The following is a 24419-nucleotide window of genomic DNA, read 5'->3' on the forward strand; positions in this document are numbered from 1 at the left end:
AAGTCCTGCTCAGAGCATCACATCTGCTCACATTCCACAAGCTAAAGCAAGACACACAGCCCAGCCTCATGTCAATGATATTGGGAAGTTTAATTCTTCCAAAGGATGGGCAGGGAGAACAAAAATACAATCCACCACACCAGCTCAATCTGTAATGGGCCAGATATGTCAATCTTTGGTACAGTTAAATTTTCTGTCAGTTCTGGTCGTGGGGTTTTTTGTTTGTTTGTTTCTCAGATTTTGTTGTCCTTGTTTTGGTTGTGTGAGGAGGCACAGTGTATCTATCTATGCCTCCATCTTGGCTGGAAGTAGGAGATTATTATTGATCACAGGAAATCTTCATTGTTTTACTCACTAAATATTTCCTGAATATACATGATGTGCAAAGCACTGTGGGGGGCAAAATGATGCAACAAACACAGTCTTTGGCCTCAACAGTCTTTGGCCAGTCTATGGCTTAAGGCAATGGTAGCCATAAAAAGACATATATACGAATGATTATAATGTAGTGAGGATATAGGATACCAAAGTGTTGTAGGTATTCAGAATAAGAAATCATATCACTCTGTGGATATTGTGAGATCCTCTTGAAAGAGCAGTTGAGGTTGGCTTTGAAAGATGGTGGGTTTTGAACAGAGAGAAATAAGAACCAAGGAGACATTTAGCTAATGTTATATAATAAGCAAAGGCCTGGGAGTAGGACACTTTAGTCGCCTTTTGGTCAAAGGATGGTGCAGTCTACGTGGAACATAGGTTACCTTTTGGGGGCAATAGGAGATAAATATGGGAAGATAGATTGGAAACTGGTGATGTACAACCTTGACTACTTGTACAAGGACTTTGGAGTTTATTCTGCAGACAGGGCTCTCAGATGTTAGTGTGCTTCAGAGTCACCCGGAAGGCTTGTTAAAACACAGATTACTAGGCCTCACTTCAGAGTGTCAGATTCACAGGTCTGAGTGGGGCCTGAGAAACTGTATTTCTAACAAGATGTCAGGTAACATGAGTGCTGCTGGTCTGAGGACTACTTGGGAAGCCCTAAAGGTGACAGAGTGTTGTCATTGGAGGCCTCTCCTCAGAGCAGTTGGAAGTTTGGTAGTAGGATATATAATGAACTAGAGGAAAGAGACACTGGATTAGGGGAGATAAGGTCTAATCTCAGTGTGAGCAAAGGAGGCCTAAACTAAGGTGGTGGGAGCAAACATGAGAAGGACAAAATAGGTATGAAATAGGAAATGAGAGTAAAATTTTCCCAAAGTAACTGAGACAATGATGTATTACCACGGGGTAGTATTTCCGGTCTCTCTCTCTCTTTTCCTCTCTCTCATATTTATTGGTCTAATTATTGTCACTAGTTCCAATCCTCTAGCTGAATTGCCTTATAGAAGGCTGCTGCATGTATTTAGACTTTAGTTTTCTGAACTTTAAGTTGAGAAATTTGGACAAAATTTATGGTTTCAACCATTTTCTCTTTAAAGAAACAATAAATTGGGCTATTTTACTTAAATTGGGCCAGGCCTTGATGCAACTCCACAGAATCTGAGGCTTCTAGGGGTACAATTTGGAAACCATTGCAATCTCTGTCTTTTCTACCCTAACATAAAATTATTTCTGAATTATAATTACGAATTAATAGAATTCTTAAAAAAAAAGACATAAGCTTAGTAGAAGCCAACAATTCTTGTTGCTGAGACAAAGCTTCAGAAAAAGCATGCCCAGTTTGTTAATTATAAAAATAAATAGATTTCAGCATAACCTAAAATAGATATTGCTTTGGTGTTATTTATATGAATGAAGAGTTAGAAAGAATGGGATAAAAATGCAGATCAGAGCCACATTGATAGTTAATTCTCAAAAGTTTAAGTAACTGATCATCAGCTAAACTAGGTTTTATATTTTTAAATGGAGATTTTGGTTATATTTTAAATTTACTCTAGAGACAACATTCTGGATTTAAAGACCTCGAATTAGGAGATGAGCCTCTTACAATGATATATACGTTTATGTTTTGATTAGCAATTGAACATATATTATTTTTTACCAGTAGTGAGTTCTTTGCTTTTATTTTATCATTATTGCTTGATATCATCTAGCTTTTTGTCTTCAAATGAAACACTAAAAAATTATTGTGATGCGTTTCTGTATTTATGATTAATAAAAAGCACCCCCTCTCCTGGAAACATTGACAACAGCAATAAAATTAAATGCCCAGGAAAACAATTACCAAGCACAATTGAATTGCCTCTAACACCACAACTGGTTTTGGGTGCCAATAGTCCCTTTTAGAACTATAGCTCTTTTCATGATGAAAAAAGTACTTTAGCAATAGCAAGTTTCAACAGAAGCGGTAGATGCGTGGGAGGAAATTGAAAACAGGGACAGGCATAACATTTTATTGTAGGTGGATTTTCCCCTTTCCCACAAGATGTCAGTTCTGTATGAACTTAATCATCGCACATTACCCTTTCTTTGGAGATTTTCATATCTTTTAAAACCCACCTGATTGCTAATGTCAGTTCCCTTTTAAAAATAGAACAATTGTTCAGCATTTGTGATGCTTATATGAAAATGTTCAAATATGCTGGGTTCGAATGGGGCCAGCTGAAACTTGGTCCTAAACTTTGGCCACAGAGATCACCTCAGACAAATTTGGCTTACCTTGCGTCACAGAGGAATTCCCAGAAATACAGTTATTATCCTTTATTATCTTTTTCAAAAGAACCTAAGGGTGAAAACACATTTTAGACAAGAAAGGAACTTGAGGAAACAATTCTTTTATTTCAAAAAAAGTATAAAGGTACAGGTCCAATCAGATTTAGTTGAGGAAAATGGAATATATCTTACATAAGGATCTTCTACTTAGAGACTTATACCTATTTGGCATTATAGAAGATACACACGCCTTCCATAGCTCATTGAAGAAAGAGTAGCTAGATGATTGTGATAAAGATATTGAAGAACAACTGAAAAACAGTTTGCAACAAGAATCAAGAGGCAGAAAATGCTTCATGAGGCACGGACCTTGGAAATTGTACTAGAATGCAGTTTCATTTGTATTAATGTCATGTCTCTGGTTCAATTTCTTGAACTCCAGAACTCAAGGTATGTTTGGCACCTTGGTGGTCCTTTGGTAGTTTATTGGTTACTCTAAGAATGGCACTCCACTTCCTGACATTGAGTTCCAGGTCTTCTACAGTACACCCACTGGTAATCTGAGCAAGCTGTTCCTTCTGAGAGGCGAACATATCATCTAAGTCACACAGTTCTAGCAGAGAAGGTGGCAATTCCCTGAAACTGAGAAGGAAAACTGCTGGCTGAGGAGTGGGCAGCAGAGTCTCAAACTGAGGTAGGATGAACTGGAGAGGTTCATGTTTCATGTTTAGCTCTTCACAAGCCTTGATAACCTTGGGGAGGGAGGTGGTATCTAGCTACCAAATGGACAAATGGACAAATTAAGGAGGGTGGTAAAGTCCTGTGGGTTTTTGTTGCCCTCCTCAGACACAGTCAAAGTCACTCTGACAGAAGTGGCTGTCTCAGGCTGCATCAGGTAGTCAGAAATTTTGGGGTCCTTAGCATTGATCTGATTTAGGTGGACATCTTCTATTGTGAGCCACTGGAAAACAATATTATTATTTTACTGTTTTCTTTTTTTCCAATTATTGGTCACTCAACATATGACACAAGCCAAGCACTGCCAAGCTTCCCACCTTGGTTCTTTGAGTGTAGAAAGTCAGAAAATATCTGACAAATGGGAGCTGACAGAGCCTGTGGACAGAACAGCCACTGCTCATTTCATCACACTCCATGTGGCACCAAAAGAGTACACAATGGTGAAGGTCTGGGCATTGTTCCACTGCTCTCTTCATCAATGATTCCAGGCATGCCCTTCCCTGTGGCTTGGCTCATTTCCCTATATAACACTACATTGGAAACTAGAGCTTCTTTAGGATGGAAATACTAACACTTTTCTAACCACAGCATCATTATTAACCATGATTCCTTATTCTTCTAGGAGAAAATTAATACTGGTGCCAAATCTGGGCTCACCAAACTGTCCTAGCATCATAAGGATGTCTCTACCCCCATCAAGGTATTTCCTGTGGACCTTAAGCTTAGCTGCAGTGCATTTTTCCCTTGGCCCAGCTATAATCCACAGGCTCAGCCCAATTCATTCCGCAGATGTGATTTCATCTTTTAAGCTCTAATCTTTCAATTGCTCCAGAATCTCTCCTGCATGGATTTACAGCCATGGTTGGTGGTAAATATTTTCTTTCTATATGCGTTCAAAAGAATAGTGCTCCATCTTACAGCTGTCAGTCTGTTCCCTGTTTCTATGCCTTTGGCTTTAGTTTGCTCCTTTTTTATTCTGTTCACTATAATCCACTTATAAGTAAGTTCATATGGTTTTTCTCTTTCACAGACTGGCTTGTTTCACTTAGTATAATAGTCTACAGCTCCATCCATGCTGTCACAAAAGGTAAGAAAGGGAAGGAGGAAGGGGGACTGTTTGAAAGAAGGTGAAGGGATTAGTCAAAGAACATTTATGAATGACACACGGTCATGGGCAATGGGCTGAGGATTGATTGTGCGAGTGGGGGCTGGACTGGGTGGAGGGGGACAAATGGTGAAGATTGGGACAACTGTAATAGCATAAACAATAAGCTATATTTAAATTTTATTTAAAAAAGAAAAAAAGGGTGCCCTCAAGCTCTTGCTCCATTGTATCCTGAGGCCCAGTGATCACCATCCTCACTTGATGCCTGCCAGCCACCTGTGGCCAGATAACCAAGGTGACTTAGGAATGATAGAGACTGAGAAGCACACTGGATAGGTGTGGATTGGGGCTGAGCAATTCTTAAACTTTTCATGCTTCAGAAAAGAAATTTAGTTTTGAGTAAATCAAGGGGTTTACTTACAGTTGCACAACTTTCCAGTACAAAAGTAGGACACTAATGTGCTGAATAGTATTATCATCAAGTGCCCACATACTGTGCTGAGAGATTGGGCTCTATAGTGTATCTTGTTCATGCACACTCTTGTTGATAATGCACAGATCACCAACACAAGAGTGCAGAGGAAGTAGCTGTGCATAGCCTGTGTTGTTTCCCATCTTCCCTTCTGTGCCTTAAATTTTTTTTCATCACATGTGTATGTGTACCCATGAGATGAGATGAACAGATTTTTTGAGTGACAGGAGGATTGATGAGTTAAAGATTATTTGGAAGGAGACCTTATATCAGATAACATGAATCTTCTGCCCCTTTTTCCATGGCCCATACTTTACCTCTATAAGGAGAAATCATAGAGCCTGTCCAGGAGTGAAATCCACACACTCCTTGCTGCAAGTCCTAGGGCTGAGGCTCTGATCCCAAGGAAGATACATTCTGCTCCAGCTAGATGCCCAGGCACTCCTGCCCTCTCTTCCCTTCTGCCACAGGATGAGTCTCAGTTTGAAACAGTTCCTCCACATACTCTCCAAGCATTTAGAGTAGGTGGGAGCTGTGAACACCAGTATACCTGCTGGGAGATAGAACCCACCAACAAAGGAACCACCAACAGATAATAAGATAATAACAGAAGAAGGTAAAGGAGTGAGTGGAAGCCACACTAACCTCCACCCAGGACCAGTCTGGAATTACAACTAAATAGCGGAGAAATTACCCAGAACAAACAACTGAATAATAGTGAGAGAGAAGCCTCAAAACCTTGGACACACAGAAGAACCAGCTTCAACACAACCTGTCCAACCTTCACAACAGAATACAAGACATGGTGGATGGAGTGACCCTTAGTTAACCAGATAGAGGGAAGGACCCACCAAAGAAAGACCCAATGACAGTCAAAACCCAAAGACAGGCAGAGAGCCAACATAAATGACAGCCCAAGACCAGCAAGCTCAGGAGATCAAGGAGACAGCACTACTGAATATCACAGGTCTCCTACCATAAACCCAGGGAGTCACAACAGATCAATTAAGAAGCAGGGGCTAACAAGAAGAGTCTCACAAACAATGGGAAGACAAAGAAACAATCCCCAAGTGAAGGGAAAGGAGGAAGCCTCGGAAAGAATGCTAAATGAAATACAGGCACTCAACTATCATATTGCGTTCAAAGCAATGGTTACCAGGAAGCTCAGTGAGCTCACAGACACTCACCAAAAACTATAGGGAAACTACAATGAACTCACTGCAAACTATATCAACATGAAAAAGGAAAAGGAAACTATCAAGAAGGATCAAGAGGAAATGAAGCATACAATTTCTGAATTGAAGAACACAGTAGAAGGAATTAAAAGCAGGGTAGATGAAGCAGAAGTTCAAATCAGCAAGCTGGAAAACAAGGTAGAAAAAAGACCCAGAAAGAGCAAGAAAAGGAAAAAAGACTCAAAAAGAACAAAGAGGGGTAAGGGAACTGCAGGACAACATGAAATGTAGTAATATCCATATAATAGGGATACCAGAAAGAGAAGAAGAGGAGCAAGGAATAGAAAACCTATTTGAAAAAGTAATGATGGAAAACTTCCCTAATGTGATGAGAGAAAAAGTCACACAAATCCAGGAACTGCAGAGAGTCCCAATCAAAAGGAACCCAAAGAGGCCTACTTCAAGACACATCATAATTAAAATGGCAAAATTCCAAGATAAAGAGAGAATCTTAAAGGCAGCAAGGGAGAAACAGGAACTAGCATAGAAGGGAGCCCCAATAAGACTAGCAGCAGACTTCTCAATGGACATGCTACAAGTCAGAAGGGAATGGTAAGGAATATTCCAGCTAATGAAAAGCAGAGGCCTGCAACCAAGACTACTCTACCCAGCAAAGCTCTCAATTAAAATGGAAGGCCAAATAAGGAGCTTCCCAGACAAAAGAAGCCACAAAAAATATACCTCCTCCAAACCAGCTCTGAAAAAGTTGCTAAAGGGTGTGCCTTAAGAAAAGGAAAAAAAAGAGTGAGAAAGAGATGAGCACAGGTATGAAAAAATGTCAATGAATAAGTACCTATGGATAATAACCTTAAACATAAATAAATTAAATGCTGCAATCAAAAGACATAGAATAGCTGAATGGGTAAGAAAGCATGACCCACATATATGCTGTCTACGAAAGACCCACCTTAGAACAAAACCTACACAGCCTGAAAGTGAAGCACTAGAAACAAATATTCCAAACAAATGGTCAGGAACAAAAGCTGGGGTAGTAATACTCATATCAGATGAAACAGGCTTCAAAAAAAGGGCCATAAAGAGAGACCCAGAAGGTCACTTCATAATACTCAAGGGAAGAATCTATCAAGAAGATATAAACGTTGTAAATATATATGCACCCAACATAGGAACACACAAATATATAAAGAAAATCTTGGAGAACTTCAAGAAAGACATTGACAACAACACAATTACAGTAGGGGATTTTAACACCTCACTGTCAAAAGTGGATAGATCTTCCAAACAAAACATCAATAAGGATATTGTGGAACTGAACGATGCATTAAATGAAACGGACTTAACTGATATAATAGAGTTCTTCATCCCAAAGATGCAAAATACACATTCTTTTCAAATGCACATGGAACATTTCCAAAGATAGACCACATGATAGAACACAAAACAAGCCTCAACAATTCAAGAAAATTGAAATCCTATCAAGCATTTTCTTTGACCACAAGGGACTGAAACTAGAAACAAATCTCAAGGAAAAAAACCCCAAACACTCAAACTCATGAAGAATGAATAGCATGCTATTAAACAATGAATGAGTCAAGAATGAGATTAAGGAAGAAATCAAAGTTTCTGGAAACAAATGAAATGAACTCGCAACAACCCCAAACTTATGGGACACAGCAAAGGCAGTCCTGAGAGGGAAGTTCATAGTGATACATGAACTTTTTTTAGGCTTACCTAAAAAAAGATAGAAACATTTCAAATAAACAGCCTAATCCTGCACCTACAAGAACTTGAGGAACAACAACAAAGACAGCCCAGAGCAAGTAGAAGGAAAAAATTAACCAAGATCAGAGCAGAAAATTAATGACATAGAGACTAAAAGCACAATTCTAAGGATCAATGAATGCAGGAGCTGGTTCTTTGAAAAGATAAACAAAATTGGCAAGACTTTAACCAGATTCATCAAGAAAAAAAGAGAAAGGACCCAAATAAACACAATCAGAAATGAAAGAGGATAGATTCTAACTGACACCACAGAAATACAAAGGATTGTAAGGAATTACTATGAAGAACTGTATGCCAAGAAATTTGAAAACCTAGGTGAAATGGACAAATTTCTAGAAAAATATAATCTTCCAAAACTGAATGAAGAAGAAGCAGAAAGCCTGAACAAACCAATAACAGCAGATGAAATTGAAGTAGTAATCAAAAAACTCCTGACACACAAAAGCCTTGGACCAGGTGGTTTCACAGAATTCTACAAAGCATTTAAAGATGAGCTAACCCCTATTGTTCACAGATTATTCAAAAAATCAAAAATGATGAAAGAGCCCCAAACTCTTTTTGTGAAGCCAGCATCATCCTAATCCCAAAACCAGATAAATACACAGCAAAGAAAGAAAAGTTCTGGCTAATATTGCTGATCAACATAAACACTAAAATCCTCAACAAAATATTGGCAAACAACATCCAGGAATATGTTAAAAAGATCATACACCATGACCAAGTGGGATTCATCCCAGGGATGTAAGGATGGTACAATATTCGCAAATCAATAACCATAATACATCACATAAAACAAAAGACAAAAATCACATGATCATAGCAACAGATGTGGAAAAAGCATTTGATAAGGTATAGCACCCATTTATGATAAAAACACTTAGCAAAGTGGGAATAGAGGGAGAATTCCTCAACATAATAAAGGCCATATATGAGAGATCTACAGCTAACATCATGCTCAATGGACAAAAACTTAGAGCTTTCCCATTAAGATCAGGAAAAAGACAAGGATGTCTTCTTTTACCACTCCTATTCAACATAGCATTGGATGTCCTAGTCGCAGCAATCAGACAAGAAAAAGAAATAAAAGGCATCCAAATTGGAAAGGAGGGAACAAAACTGTCATTGTTTGCAGATGACATGATAGTGTACATAGAAAATCCTAGAGACTCCACCAAAAAACTGCTCAACCTAATAAGTGAATTTGGCAAATAGTCGGATACAAAGTCAGTATTCAGAAATCGAAGGCATTTTTGTACATCAACAGTAAAATATCAGAATCAGAAATTAGAAAAAAATCCCATTTGATATATCAAAAAGAAAAATAAAGTACCTAGGAATAAACCTAACCAATGATTTAAAGACCTGTACTTGGAAAACTACACAATACTGAAGAAAGAAATTAAGGAAGACACAAACAAATTGAAACATGTACCATGCTCATGGATTGGAAGAATTAACATAATCAAAATGGCCATACTACCCAAAGCAATTTATAGATTTAATGCAATTCCTATTAAAGTATCAATAACATATTTCACCAACATGGCACAAACATTTCAAAAATTTATATGGAACCATAAACAACCCTGAATAGCAGCAGCAATTTTGAGAAAGAACAAAGTAGGAGGGGGTCACAATGCCTGATATCAAACTGTATTACAAGGCCAAGGTAATCAAAACAGCCTGGTACTGGCATAAGAACAGACGCATAGACCAATGGAACAGAACGGAGAGCCCAGAAATACACCTAAGTTTTCTATGGTCAATTAATATTTGACAAAGGAGCAAGAAACATAAAATGGAGTGAAAATAGCCTCTTCAACAAATGGTGTTGGGAGATCTGGACAGCTACATGCAAGAAAATGAAACTCAATCACCAACTTGTAGCATACACAAAAATAATTTCAAAGTGGATAAAAGACTTAAATATAAGTTGTGACACCATAAAAATCCTAGAGGGAAACATCAGCAGGAAAATCTCAGACATTCCATGCAGCAATATCTTCACCAATATGTCCCCTAAAGCAAGGAACATAAAGGAAAGAATAAACAAATGGGACCTCATCCATTTGTTTATTAAAAAGCTTCTGCATGGCAAAGAAAACAGCATTAAAATGAAAAGAGAAACAACTATATGGGAAAACATATTTGCCAATGATACCTTGGACAAGGGTTTGATCTCCAAAATATATAAAGAACTCACATGACTCCATTCCTGGAAGTCAGACAACCTAATTAAAAATGGGCAAAGGACTTGAACAGACACTTCTCCAAGGAAGACATACAGAGGGCCCAGAGACATAGGAAAAGATGCTCAGCATCATTAGCCGTCAGAGAAATGCAAATTAAAACCACAATGAGATACCACTTCACACCATTAATAATGGCCATCAAAAACAAAGCAACAAACAAGTGTTAGAGAGGATGCGGAGAAAAGGGAAACATAGGGCACTGTTGGTGGGAATGCAGACTGGTATAGCCTCTGTGGAAAACACAATGGAATTTTCTCAGAAAAGTAAAAATGGAACTGCCTTTTGACCCAGCAATTCCACTGCTGGGAATATATCCTAAGAGCCCTAAAACACCAATTGAAAAGAACCTATGCACCTCAGCGTCCATAGCAGCACAATTTACAATAGCCAAGTGCTAAAAGCAACATAAGTGCCCATCAGTAAATGAATGGATAATAAAACTCTGGTACATTTACACAGTGCAATATTACACACCCGAGAGAAAGAAGGAGCTCCTAACCTTTGCGACAGCATGGATGGAACTGGAGAGCATTGTGCTAAGTGAAATAAGCCAGGTGGTGAGGGACTAATACTATATGATCTGACCTGTAACTGGAACCTAATCAATAAACATGCAAGCAAATAAAATATAACCAGAGACATTGAAGTTAAGAACCATCTGACAGTAACTAGAAGGGGGTTATGGGGGGTAGGGGGGAAGGGTTTTCAGGAAAAACTATAAAGGACACGTGGACAAACCAAGGGGGGGTCGTGGAAACAAGGGAGGGTGGTGGGGTTGACTGTGGGGGGAGTAGTAGGGAGTAAATGGAGTAAATGCAGACAACTGTAATTGAACAACAATAAAATAATTTTACAAAGAAATCACAAAGGTGTTGAATATTAATTATATCTTTCAGTTAATGCTTGAACCTTGAATATCCACCTTATATAGTGTAGAATTAGATTATTTTAAAAATGATATAATTAAGATACAATATAATATATGATCTGTGTTCATTTTGATGTGGTTTATATCATTTTACCATTTTATTATGAATATTTTCAAACAGAAAAAATAGAAATACATGTATAGTCAGCCCCCATATTTTATATCACTTAGACTCAAAGTTGACTGAAATTTATGAAACTACAGGTTTTGTCTTCACCAAATATGGAAAAATTTCTGCCATTATTTATTTAAATTATTTTTAGGGGGCCTCATTGTCTCTTTCCTCTTGTTATAAGACCGCAAAAATTCTGTGTTAGACCTCTTGATGTTGTCCCAGGAGTTTCTGAGGCACTATTATTTTTAATCTTTCTTCTTCAGTTTGCATAATTTTTATTTCTTTGTCTTAGAGACCAATAATTCTTCTGTAATTTCCAGTATGGTGATAAGCTCATCATTGAATTTTTTATTTCAGAATTTGTTTTTAGTTCTAAAATTTCAAATTGTTTTTCTAGTTCCAATTTCTCCTCTATTTCCTATCTTTTCCTTCACCATGACCACTCTGATATACTTTGGTATAGTTGAAATAGCAACTTTAAATCCCTTGCCTGCTAATTCCAATATCTGAATCATTTTGGAGTCACCAGTCTTCATCAATTGCCTTTTCTCTTGAGTCGGATAATAGTTTCATCTTATTTTATTGAATAATTTTGGATTATATTCTGGGCAAATGATATATTGTAGACACTTAGGATTCTGTAATGTTTCTGCAAGAGTACTGATTTTTAGTGTTAGGCAGATAACTTGATTGGACTGAAACTCCAAAATTGCAAACTCTGTGTGGAGCTGACATTTCAGTTCAGGTACATTAGCCTTAGCTGGTCTGCTAGATGTCTGCCATATGCATATGTAGTTTGGGAGCTAGCAAAAGGCTTAGATAAAGTGTATTCACAATATTTGAACGTCATGCTCTCTTTTTTTTCTGGGATTATCTAGTTCCTCAGTTCCCAGCTGCAGTGGACAACCCTAACTCTGCTATCTTGTTCCTCAATCTAATAACACAACATGTCTATTAGCTGAGTTTTAGCTGCTTCACATGGTGTAGACTATGACTTGGCCTCAGGTGAAAAGTCATACAAATGTGAAATTTATTTTTGTTTTCATTGTGCAATTGTCATCCACCTCCCAGTATCTGTTTGATTTAGTTCTGCTCTATCTAATGCCTTCAGGTAGTTGCTTTTTTACATTTTGTCCAGAGTTTATAGTCATTGTCTGCAGTGGAATGGTGTGGTAGGAGCGATTTGGCTATTAGTACAAGTGGAGCCCTCTCAGTCATTAAGTTTTGACATTTATATACATGCACTCTTGTTAACTTCATCCAAAACAAAGTATAAAGCATTGCCATCTGCATAGATAACTCTCTGCTCTATATGGTTCATGTTTTTCTCTCAATCACTGTCTGATTTCCATGGACATTGATTAGTTTTATCTGAATTTAGATTTTATATACATAGAGTCATATTATATGTGACAGTTGTGCCTGGCTTCTTTCAGTATGATGCTTTTGAGATTTGCCCAGGTTGTTGTGCGTACCAATTCTTTGAATATTTTTCTAATGTGTGGATCTGCCACACTTTGTGGATCCATGTTCCTGTTAAAGGACACGGGCTATTTTCAGTATTTGGCTATTATGAATGAAGCTGTGTTGTGAATATTCTTGTGCAAGTCAGTGTTTTTTAGACATACATTATCATTCTCTTATGTAAATATGTAGGAGGGGAATTGTGGGAAGTCAAACAGTTCTCCAGGGTAGCTGACCATCATACACTCTCATCATCAGTGGATGAGCATTCAAGATCTGCTGCATACTTGCTAACACATGGTGTGGTCAGAGGTTTCATTTTTTTTTAATTTTTAAAAATTTTATTTATTTATTTTTAGAGAGGGAAGGGACGGAGATAGAGAGAGAGAGAGAAACATCAATGTGCGGTTGCTCTGGGTCATGGCCTGCAACCCAGGCATGTACCCTGACTGGGAATTGAACCTGGGACACTTTGGTTCGCAGCCCACGCTCAATCCACTGAACTATGCCAGCCAGGGCTCAGAGTTTTTAATTTTAGTATTCCAGTGAGTGTAAAGTGGTAATTTATTGGCCATTTCCTGGTGAATAATGATGTTGAAAACTTTTTCATGTGCTTATTGCCTACTTGTATACATTCTTGTGGAATGTGTCTGCTGAACCCTTTGCAAATATTTATTGCACTTTGTATATTAGTGATTTGTAGTAACTCTTTATATATTCTGGATATATGTCCTTGGCCAGATACATATTACAAACATTTTTCTCTCAGTCTATTTATTTTCTTAATGGAGGCTTTTGATAATAAGACATTTTTAATTTTGATACAGTCTAATTTATTCATTTTTCTTTTATGATAGTGCTTTTCCTGTCCTGTTCAAGAAATCTTTGCCTATCTAAGATTGATTTCAATCATATTATAGTGAATATTGGTAGGTTTCTAAATTTTCCCTTCCTTGAGCTTTGAAACTTTGTATGTTGTCTTTTTTATTCAGTGAAAAATATTTTTCAAGGTAAAAATAGATAATTTTTGCAGATGTTTAGAGCTTTAGGCAAGACAGCTGAAAAATTAAATAATGTTTATATAGTGGCTTACATGAAAAGCTACTTAATAGGTGATAATAAAAGTAAATCAACTTAATACTTCCTGTAGCAAACCTTGTCCAGTAGATTGAAAATTGCTGACTTACTGCTGCAAATCCAAATGGTGATGTGTTTAGAATGGGTCCAGGAGCACTGGTCTGCATAGCTGTTGTGCTGAGACATGCAGGGCTTAGCACTGAATTCACAGATGCATCGATTCTGCCAAAACATATGGAGAGGCACCTCACTGCAGCTCTTGCTTGAAGGATGACAACACTTTTGCCTCATTAATGATGTCAAGATTTAAAAAAAAAACAACCTTTAACTGTATATTTTCTGCTGAATGATTAGTCTCATAACTCCATGAAGTAGCAAAACAACCTCCAAGTAGAAGCACCATGAAGTACTTTTAGACTGAATAGTAGATGAAATTCTGAATATGCCAACTTGGCATATGCCCAATGGGTATTTATGCCCAAATACCAATTTATAATGAAAATTGGTATTTGCTAGGGCTGCATTGGAGTACACAAGGCTGATTGTAAGCATGATTATTGCAGAATGAATGTTCTCCCCAGAGTCCTAGCTTTTACAGTGCCTAGTCTAGAAGGGCCTTTTGGAAATGGACCTGAGTTATGATAGACTAGACTAGAGCAGTTCTGGTTTAGGACAAAGTATACAATCACAAAGTCTCTATCATCTCATTTCCCTGCCTCATTGTTCTGTTTGGACCTTAAGTAAACTTTTTGCCATAGAGATATTTGATTTATTCTAAACCCCAGCCCTCTTCTACTTGTATCCTCATCAAAATCTTTTTCCATTCTGTTTTCTGTAGCTCAGCACCCATAACACTCTCAATAATGGTTAAAGATGCATTCTAGGTACTTTTGTGTATTATCTCTAGTTTCTTACACACTAACATTAGATATAGATTCTTATACCCATTTTACAATTAACAAGTTCAGATTCATTAAGAAACTTCCAAAGACACCCAGGTGGGAAGTGGCTGTTTGGGGATTCAGTCTGTCTATGAGCAAAGCTTGCACCTTTCCCTACTGCACCACACTGCTTCCCTGGTTCAAGGGCATCATAAAATTTACTGCAATGGAAGGAAATTCCAGAGTTTAAACTGTTGTCAAGGTAAATCACATATATTGTCTTTATATTAGTCAGTTTGATAAACTGTAAACAACTTCCTAGATATTTCCTGTTGTTTCTATGGTAAACCTTGAGTTACAGGTTTATAATTTTTCTGGCCCATATTATTGCTCCTTTCCATGGGGGATGTTTAGCTATGTCACTAAATCACTTTTGGTGAAAATAGAGAATACAGTTACTTGTAGTTTGATTTATGCAGGTTTGGATTGAAAAAAAAATTGGGCAAATAGCTGGATTTTCTTCATTTAGTCTATCTTTTGTTGAGCTTGTAGGAAGAGAAGTTTAAGAAACAAAACAAAATAAAACACAGAAATGGTTAGAAAGAACAAGGAAGCCATCTAATTTGGTTAGTTTTCTCAAGTTGATTATTTGAGGCTAGCAGTCTACAGATAAAGAATTTTAATGATAAAGACCTAGAAATATGTGTTATGCTATTTTGAGCCTGTTTCATTAAAAAGTAAGATTGCTGAAGGTACAAAGAGAAAGTTTTTGTTGTTTAAAATAGCACCCAATATTGATGATCTTTTCAAAGTTGCTCAAAATTACTGTTTAACTCAGAGAATTTTATGTCTGGATACCAGAAGATATGGTGATGTTTTTCATTCTTTTTTTTAAATTTCTTTTTTACAGATAAAGGACAACAACACACACTGTCCACATGGCCTTTCATTGTGCTCTATTGCAGGAAATTAGCTAACATGCTTGGAATGTGCGATCTTTCCCTGCTCAAGGTTTTTGTTTTTCATCCTTTACAGAAAGGATTGTTTTTAGCATTCTACTGGGGGCACATCAATGGGGTCACTATCGCAACTGAGTGATACAATACTTTCTGTTACATTGATAGGACAGTGTGCAAAAGGGTTTCAGCCTTCTCTATGTAGCCAAGTAGGTGTCAATAGATATTTTTTAAATCAAAGAATAGGCATTTTATTATCATCAGGCTTATTGTGAATACTCGCAATTGGTAACTCAAGTTCTGCACTAGAAAAGTATGTTTCCAGATAACTAGTTCAAAAAAGGAGCTTTTCTTTGCCTAATATTTAAATCAAAATTTGTGTTCTGTGCCAGCTTTGGCACCACATATACAAAACTTGTGTTCCTAGCTTCAGCACCTCTGTTACATATACGTCCCCTCATCTACATGCAATTTGCAGTATTGTTTATCAATGAAGGGTTTTTCATCAGTAACACAGGTTTAATGAGCTATCTTTGTTAAAAGTGTTGTTGGACATAGGAACATCACAGAGCCAATATGGTCTGAATAAATTCTTCATTCAAAATTCATATTTCCTTTAGGTAGCTGAGTATTTAATAATAATAAAAAATGGTCTCACTTTTGGTACAGACTAAACCAGATAAGTGAAACAATTTAAGTGAAAATATTCAGAATTATAAACTGAGGATAAATTTTATGTTTTCTCTACCCATAGATCCTCTGTATTATGCTCCAGTATTTTAGGCCTATAGCCATGTGGGAAATGAATGAGAAAGATTGGTAACCAATTGGGTTACTTGATGAGTTGGAATAAAATTTACAACATTAGGTTTTTAAATAATTTCTTTTTAAATTAAATTTGTTGGAGTGACATTGGTTAACAAGATTATACAAGTTTCAAGTGTACAGTTCTGTGACACATCGTCTGCATATTGCACTGTGTGCCCACCACCCAAAGTCAAATAATCTTCCATCACCATGTATTTGATAGCCTTCACACTTTACCACCTCCCACTCCCTTTCTCTCTGGTAACCACCACACTGTTGTCTGTGTCTATGAGTTTTTATTTTTCTTATTTGTTCATTTGTTACTTTCACTTTTATATCCCACATATGAGTAAAAACACATGGTTCTCAACTTTTTCTCACTGATTTATTTCACTTGACATGATATTCTCAAGGTCCATCCATGCTGTCACAAATGGCAGTATTTCATCTTTTTCTTATGGCTGAGTAGTATTCCACTGTATATATATATCACATCTTCTTTATGACCCAGCTATTTCTCTTCTGGGTATCTACCCTAAAATTTAGAAAACATTTATTAACCAAGATATATGCACCCCTAAGTTCATTGCAGGTGGCCAAGACATGAAAACAACCCAAATGTCCTTTGACAGATGGTTGGATGAAGAAGACAACTGTAGGTTTTTAAATAAGTCAATGGTTACTCTGCTCTCAGTGGAGTGATTCTGTGGCATGTTATTTCTTGCAGAAAAGAAAGAGCAGAGATACATGTGTGAGTATCTGTACCAATGTGTGAAGGACAGAATTGGTAAGAAGTGTGAGAGAATCAGTAAGGCAGAAACGGACAAATAAGAAGGGAAAGGGATGTTAGAGTAAACATAACAGTGAGGCTGAATATATTCTCTCTCTCATTTTTGTCTAAATTCATTTTTGGCTCTGGGATGTTACGGTTATTCCTTTGAGTGCTCTAATATTTTCATCTAGTGAGATATATAAAGAAATGACCAAACAGGTATTTGCTTCTTTTGACAAGTGGCTCTACTATGTTCTGAGGACGTCAACACAGCAGAGCAAGTAAGTTCCTGGGAACACTGGGCCCAGGACTTGGGATATAGATGGAGGCTGGCGCTTCCAACCCACCATTTAGTCAGAGAGGCAACTCCATCCTCCTACCTCTTTAATGATAATACATTCCTTCCCCTTCAAACACTTGTCTTTGGATTTGGATAACTTCTGCCCACCTTAACTCCCATCAATCAGACTTTACGTAACAGCACTGTGTTCACTTCCCAAAATGAAATCTGTTCAGAACAGCTATAAGTAGAACATGCTCAGAAAGAAAAATGGGTGTCAAACACTGTTTGTCATACCCTAGTTACACCTAGACTTTCAGAAGTAATACATAGTCTAATGGTAGCTGGATATAAATGGAATATTTAAGTGAAGAAAGTCTAAAATTTTGTAGAAAAAGAAGAAATTTCCCTTATACTAAGACCTACTATCCAAAAGTATCCCTGAAAATGGCAAACTTAATTCAATGTAAATTCCACCAAAACTTTTGTGATTGTGTTAACTAAACTTATGTAATGGGCGGAGCTGGAGATACAGGAATTCTCATAATTGACTTAATGAGCTTTGAAACCCAGATGCTTAGAAATATGTAAGGTGGTTTTCTAATTTAATTTGAAACTGGAACTGTTTCTGCCTTCCCCCAACCCCATTCCTATTGTGAGACTTGTATTAATGAGCATCTAATCTCGTGTGATGCATTATTGGATCAATGTGGGAACCATTATTATGTCACCCACACACGTTGGCTCTTGCATTGTGTGCTCTCTGGTGAATAGGGTCAAATTTGTCCTTCAGTCACCAAATCTGATTTTGTAGATGACACTATATCCTGGATATGAGGTGGGAGCAAACTGCTGAGTTAAATAATTAGCCAGGAGACAAAGAAACTCAAACCTGTTCTGGATACTCAAAGGAGGATTAGGGAGATGGTGTATGGATACAACTGAATGGCATGAAAGAACACACTAGTCTGCAAAGTTTCAAAAGTGCAATTATAATTGTACTTTTCAGTATTTTTGAAGCTTCTTGAAGCTACATCTACTTCATTTTAAACTGCACGGAGCAGTAATAAAGCCCAACGCTTTTATAATAAAGACCATAAAAATGTTATTATCTGGAGTAAAAAATAAACACATAGGTATCATAGCTTTTCCTACTTATCATGATACATTATCTTTAACCTGTGTTGTCAACTAATCTTTTTTGTTACATGTGTGTTTATGGTAATATTTCAATTCATATAATTGAAAATAATATAAAAAATAAATTTACTCTCAGCCCAATGATTAGTATGAATGCTTATAAGAGTATAAGCTGTTTAACTATGTACAAATCACTACTCAATTGTTGGCTAAGAATATTGATTGCCCATGAAAGACTATTAGATTGTTATTATAGTTTTAAATATAAAACAAAAATTTGAATCAGTAAAATTGACAATGAGGAATCTCAGACTCTACAGATACAGACAACATTCTAATTTTCAAGTTGTTTTTTTTTCCTATAGATCTTTCCTGTAATATATCTTTATGAACTGTTTATTCCATCCTATTCTAGCTCTTAATCAGACCCAGCCTACCTTGGAGGAGGGAATATCTTTAAAAGGTAGAATATAGTAAAGCTTATTTAAACTAATGACTAGCTAAGAATAAACAGGTCATAAATTGTAAAGAATAAAAATTAAATATAATAAGAACTAAAGAATAAAGAAAAGTAAGAATAAATCAACAAATAACTTTTAAAAATAATTTTTGTGTGTTCCTATAGGACTATTTCTATAGACCCCAGACATAAAAATGAACAGAAATGACACTAAGCAGAAACCCTAGAAAAAGAAATGGAGCAAAATTCCTAATTTTGGAATCCAGTGTTTCAGGAAAATTCCAGTGAAATTGTATCTGGAGTGAATCCTGTACATATTACCAGATAAATTTGTTATGGAGTGGAATTTGAAGTTTTGTGAATTAATTTTATGACCTTTAGATTGAATTAAGCCTGAGGAATTTCTAAATTTCTGCCAGGTCTGAATAGCTCTTTGTGATAAAGCCATTAGCTTGTCAACTAAGATATCACTAAAATCTTCAAGAAGAATAAGTGGAGAAATATGAGGCAATCATACTTTGCATGGGTAGCTGAAAATATTTTTTTAGCTTAATATAGCCATTAAATAAAAATGATTAAAGTATGGGCATTATTTCAGAGTATTAACATTGTTTCTGGGAATCTTACTTCTTTAGACAAACTAGATGTACATTATCAATATTCTACAAGATAAAATAGGATCTGACAAGGTATTTTTCTGACTTGTGATCTTAGTTACATAAAAGTTATATAAAGGTATAAAATTATCATTTTCACTTGCCTATTTAAAACACTGCTTTTATAGAAGTAAGAAGTAAGTTTATTTGAAAGTAGAATTATCCAGGAAATAAGTGAGATATGGTTGCTGAATAAAGAAAAAAATAAAAATTAAACATTTTTAAAGTTTGAATTTTGTTTTATTTAACATTGACATTTTTTAAACAATAGTAAAGTACTTTTTTTTTTTAACATGGCTCTACTCTAAGCCAATACTTCTCAGCCCATGGGAGAAAATTCTGTTGTTTCTTTATGGACATACATCCTTTACTCTGCCTTATTCAATGGGGGTCTGTTTCTATTCCTATCAGAAAAAGAAAGGTTGTCTACTAAGCCAGAAAGAATTGGTGATTCTTTGTGCTGACATCTATTTTAATGTGTGTTAAGAAATAGATAACTTTTTTAACATTCTTCTCCCTCCTCAAACTTTCCTCCAGTGCCCAGACTGAATAAGAGCTCTCTGAGGACAGGGGGCTGACAAAGTTTCATATTTATGTGTCCTTTTCTGTATATCACAGTGCCTAGGAAATGGGGAACATTCAACACATTTTACTGAATGTAAATGAATGACTTCCATGGCTCAGCAATAATGGACAGAAACCCAAATGGATGTGAGGGTGTAGTGATATTCAGAAGGGATTATTCAAATTATTCTGTGGAGGTAAAGTTTTCATCATGAAATCAGCCAATTCAATTAAACACTACATTAATTTCCATTTGATTAACTTTGAATTTTGAATTTACAAGTGAATTAACTTTTGAATTTTGAATTTACAAGTGAAATAAATAGTGAAAGATGATACATTTTATTTGGGAGTCTTTTTTTTTCTGATATGAAAAATTCAGTACCACTAGAGGTCACTCCAGGCATTAGCAACAAAGTGATTAGAGGGGTCTATCTACACCAGCGATTTTCAACCTTCTTCACCTCATGGTACACATAAAGTAATTACTAAAATTCTGCAGCACACCAAAAAATATATTTTTACTGATATGACAAAAATAGGTATAGTTTTGATTGATTAACAGAAAAAACTAGTAATTACCTACCCTTTTTGCTCCGAAATGACTTTAAAAGAAATCAGGTGCCTATGTGGATATTTTTATACAAGGATATCTGGTACTAAGAATTAACCAATCAGGTACAACTATATTATGTGATGTGACTATTATATGCCCTATGTATTTATGGTTAAAAATAGGGCACTTACACCTGACAGCTATTGCTGTTGGCTGTTATCTTTTTTTTAAATCCTAACCTAGTTTTTAATTGCTTTTGTAGAAAGAGAGAGAAAGAGAAAGAGAGAGAGACATTGACTGGTTGCCTCTTGTTTGGGCTTCAACCACAAATTAAACCACAACCTTTTGGTGCATGGGACAATGCTTCAACTAACTGAGTCACCCAGCTAGGGCAAAAGTTATAATTTTTTTTTATTTGACAATCTAAGGGAAAAGAGGTTAAGTGCTCCTGACTAAATAGTCAGGTATTGCATGTTTTAAAAATTCATGTGGCACATTGGTTGAAAATTGCTGGTCTACAGGATAAGTGAGTTCTTGCAAACCCTTAAAATTTACCATCAGCAGGAGTAGAGTAAAAATTAATACACTCATAAGTGGTCAGTACAAATATATGGCTTGCCCTATCTCTCTTCACGATCACAGTTTGTCTACTTCCACACCATTTTTTTGTGGCCCTTGCTGGAGATTGGCTAACCAATAATAGTCATAGGAGCTGTGCTTGTTATGTATCAGGTAACATTTTAAGCACTTTGCAGCACTATCACCTTTACTTCATACAGCAACCCTAGGAAGCCCGTACTGTTACTGTCACCATTTTACAGAAGGTGAAATTGAGGCTGAGAGATGTCACAAAGCTAGTGAGAGACAGAATTAACATTTACACTGAGCATCCACACTTTTAGTACCAATATGAAACTATTTGTAGCAATGGAGTAGGTTTGACTCCCCTTTCCATTTTAATAACAGGCTTCAATGTCATATCAGGAGAAAAGTTTAAGGGCACATGTATGTGGCAGCATGAAGCATTTTGGCATTCCTCAGGTCATAGTGTGTAAATAAGTCAGGCAAATGACCCATGTGAGGAAGTTTTGAGAGTGTGTGTGGGAGGGGAGAGGAGGTGGTATAGGGAAGAGTATGGGAAATGAATGTAGCAAGTTAATGGTGGAATTTGCTGTTCAACATGCTACAAGTGGCCAGGCAAGCAGATCCAGAAGTCCATCACTTCAGAGGGATGTCTCATAGAGAAAAATATAAAGGATCTTCCCACTCTGCCAATAAAGAGATGCCACTGGCATGCATAGCATTTGGGTCATGTATCAAAAGTCAAAGTGCCTTTTTTAGAACTTGTTCAGAATATTTTCAATAATTTTCTATGAGACTCATGAGCTCCAATTCGCTCCCTGCTCTACATTAAAGAGGGCCCTGGTGTGTAAATAAAGCATCATTTATTTTTCAAGAAATGATGGTATCTCTGTGTTTACATAACACCTGCCACTATGGCATACCCACTCATCAGATGAGAAATTGAGGAGAAGGGAATTTAAAGGCAGTGTCCCCAGTTTACAAAGCAAGTGAACACAGACTGAGTTTATAATCCACGGCCTCTGAGTTTCCGCTCAGTTCTTGGGTTGCTAGTACACAGCTTTATGCTCATTTGTAGCAAACCTGGAAACCTCCATTGTTGAATTTCCCAACCGGATACCCTTCACCCAAAGGTGACAAAGAATTACAGCCTACCCTACCAAGTTAGCCATCTTAATCTCATAATGAAACCTTCTTCATGAACCCCCGCCCCCCACTGCTTTTGCTCTGAGTCCCATAAATACCAGTAATTATGTACATATGCCCCTTATCCGAGCTGTCGCCACAATTGGCACCTGTGCTGGAGTGTGCCTTTGGAATGGAAAGTCAGGATGGTATCAACGTTTGATATACAATAACAGGAAAAAAATTAAACAAAGGAACATTTTAAGTAGCAGTCCCCACCTCTGAGCTGTTCCTTTCCTATCTCAGCCAAAGCTCTGCATACCTAAATTCCCTTGAGAGCAGAGAACACTATAAAACCGACATTTAAGGTTTTCTTTGCCCCACAGTAGAGGAAATACAAATTGTTATAAACTTTCTCTTCTAGCAAAACTTGCTACCTTTCAGAACATTTTAAAATAGCAAGTAGACAGTTGAAAAGGAGAAAAAACTGAACTTCAATCTATGTAACTCCCATATTCTGGCATTAGTATAAGAAGTAACACTTGCATTTTCAAGTGAACTTTCACATTGTAGCTTTAATGCATAGAAAACAATAAGAGTAGTAGGTTAAAGACTGTTAATGTGGAGTTGGGGGGATAGGATTTAAAGAAAAAATTAGTAATATATTATCTTATAATAACAATCTATAGTTTCTAGATGAGGACATCATAGTTGTTAAAATCCAAGAGTCTTTCCATGTAAAAATCATTTCTCTTATTGTGAAGGTAGCATGCATGAAGACTGATGTAGTTAGAGATGTAGTGTTTATGACAGAAAGTCCTCTGGAGAAATCAGAAGAACTGGCTCTTAGCTTCTTGACAATTTCTCAAGGCACCAGTTTTCATTTGTAAAACCCAGGTAATAATAGCCTATTGTCCTTTTCTTAAGGATTTTTGTGTAAAAACTTTCTTTATATCATAAATATTTTATTAGGGTCAAGTGAACTTTTAAAAGTAATATACAGGTACAAGAAAAATTATTATATAGCATTTTTCCATCAAAGTCTTAAAAATTCTCAATTGAGCATTCTAATTTTATCACTTGAAAAGGTATACACAAATGTAGAAGATGAGAATCATGTTAAATTATTTGCCTCAATTTTCCCTAAACTGAACTAGTGTTACATTTATGGAGTTATGATGACCAACACATTCTATTTGCCAGGACAAAAGCTACTGTCAACCTTGACTCCTTTCTTTCTCTTACTCTCCCCCTACCCAGGTTCATTCCAGTAGGAAATCCTGTAGTCTCTATCAATAAAATATACTGAATGTCTGCCCACATCTCACTAACTCCATTGGTGCCTACCCGATTCTAACCACTGACTGCATTACTCAGCAGTCTCCTAACTGCTTCTACTTGGATACTACTTCACTAATTTTGAAACAACAGCCAGAGGGATACCTTAAAGATGCAAGTCAATGATACATTTTTTCTCAATTCTTGCTATATCTCATAGTTTTTATTTTCACTATTACTAATACCATTTATTATCATTGCTTAACTTTAATAATGTTTTTTATAGAAATTTAAGTTTATGTTCTATATTTTCTAATACTGTAATGAATGACCTTGTATATGAAAAAAAAAAGATGTGAGTCAGACCTTGTTCCTCCTCTGCCTGAAGCTCCCCGATGGCTCTCCATTGCCCTCAGAGAAGCAAATCTTTTCAATGGGCTAGAAGGACATCCTGCTACCTTGGCTTTTTTTGCTACCAGTTTAAGTCCTTTATACCTGTGTGCCCTTTGCTCAGGATGTACTTCTCCCAGATATCCTGTTGTTCACACCTCATCTCATTCACTTCAAGTGCTTTTCAAATG

General features: G+C 36.5%; 1 pseudogene; it reads right to left on the reverse strand.

The window, feature by feature from the left end:
- Positions 1-3034: 3034 nt before the first annotated feature.
- On the reverse strand, positions 3035-4747 carry LOC114498144 (annotated as a pseudogene).
- Between the last annotated feature and the right edge of the window lie 19672 nt (positions 4748-24419).

Source organism: Phyllostomus discolor, chromosome 5, assembly GCF_004126475.2.
Source record: "Phyllostomus discolor isolate MPI-MPIP mPhyDis1 chromosome 5, mPhyDis1.pri.v3, whole genome shotgun sequence".
NCBI classification, from domain to species: Eukaryota; Metazoa; Chordata; class Mammalia; order Chiroptera; family Phyllostomidae; genus Phyllostomus; species Phyllostomus discolor.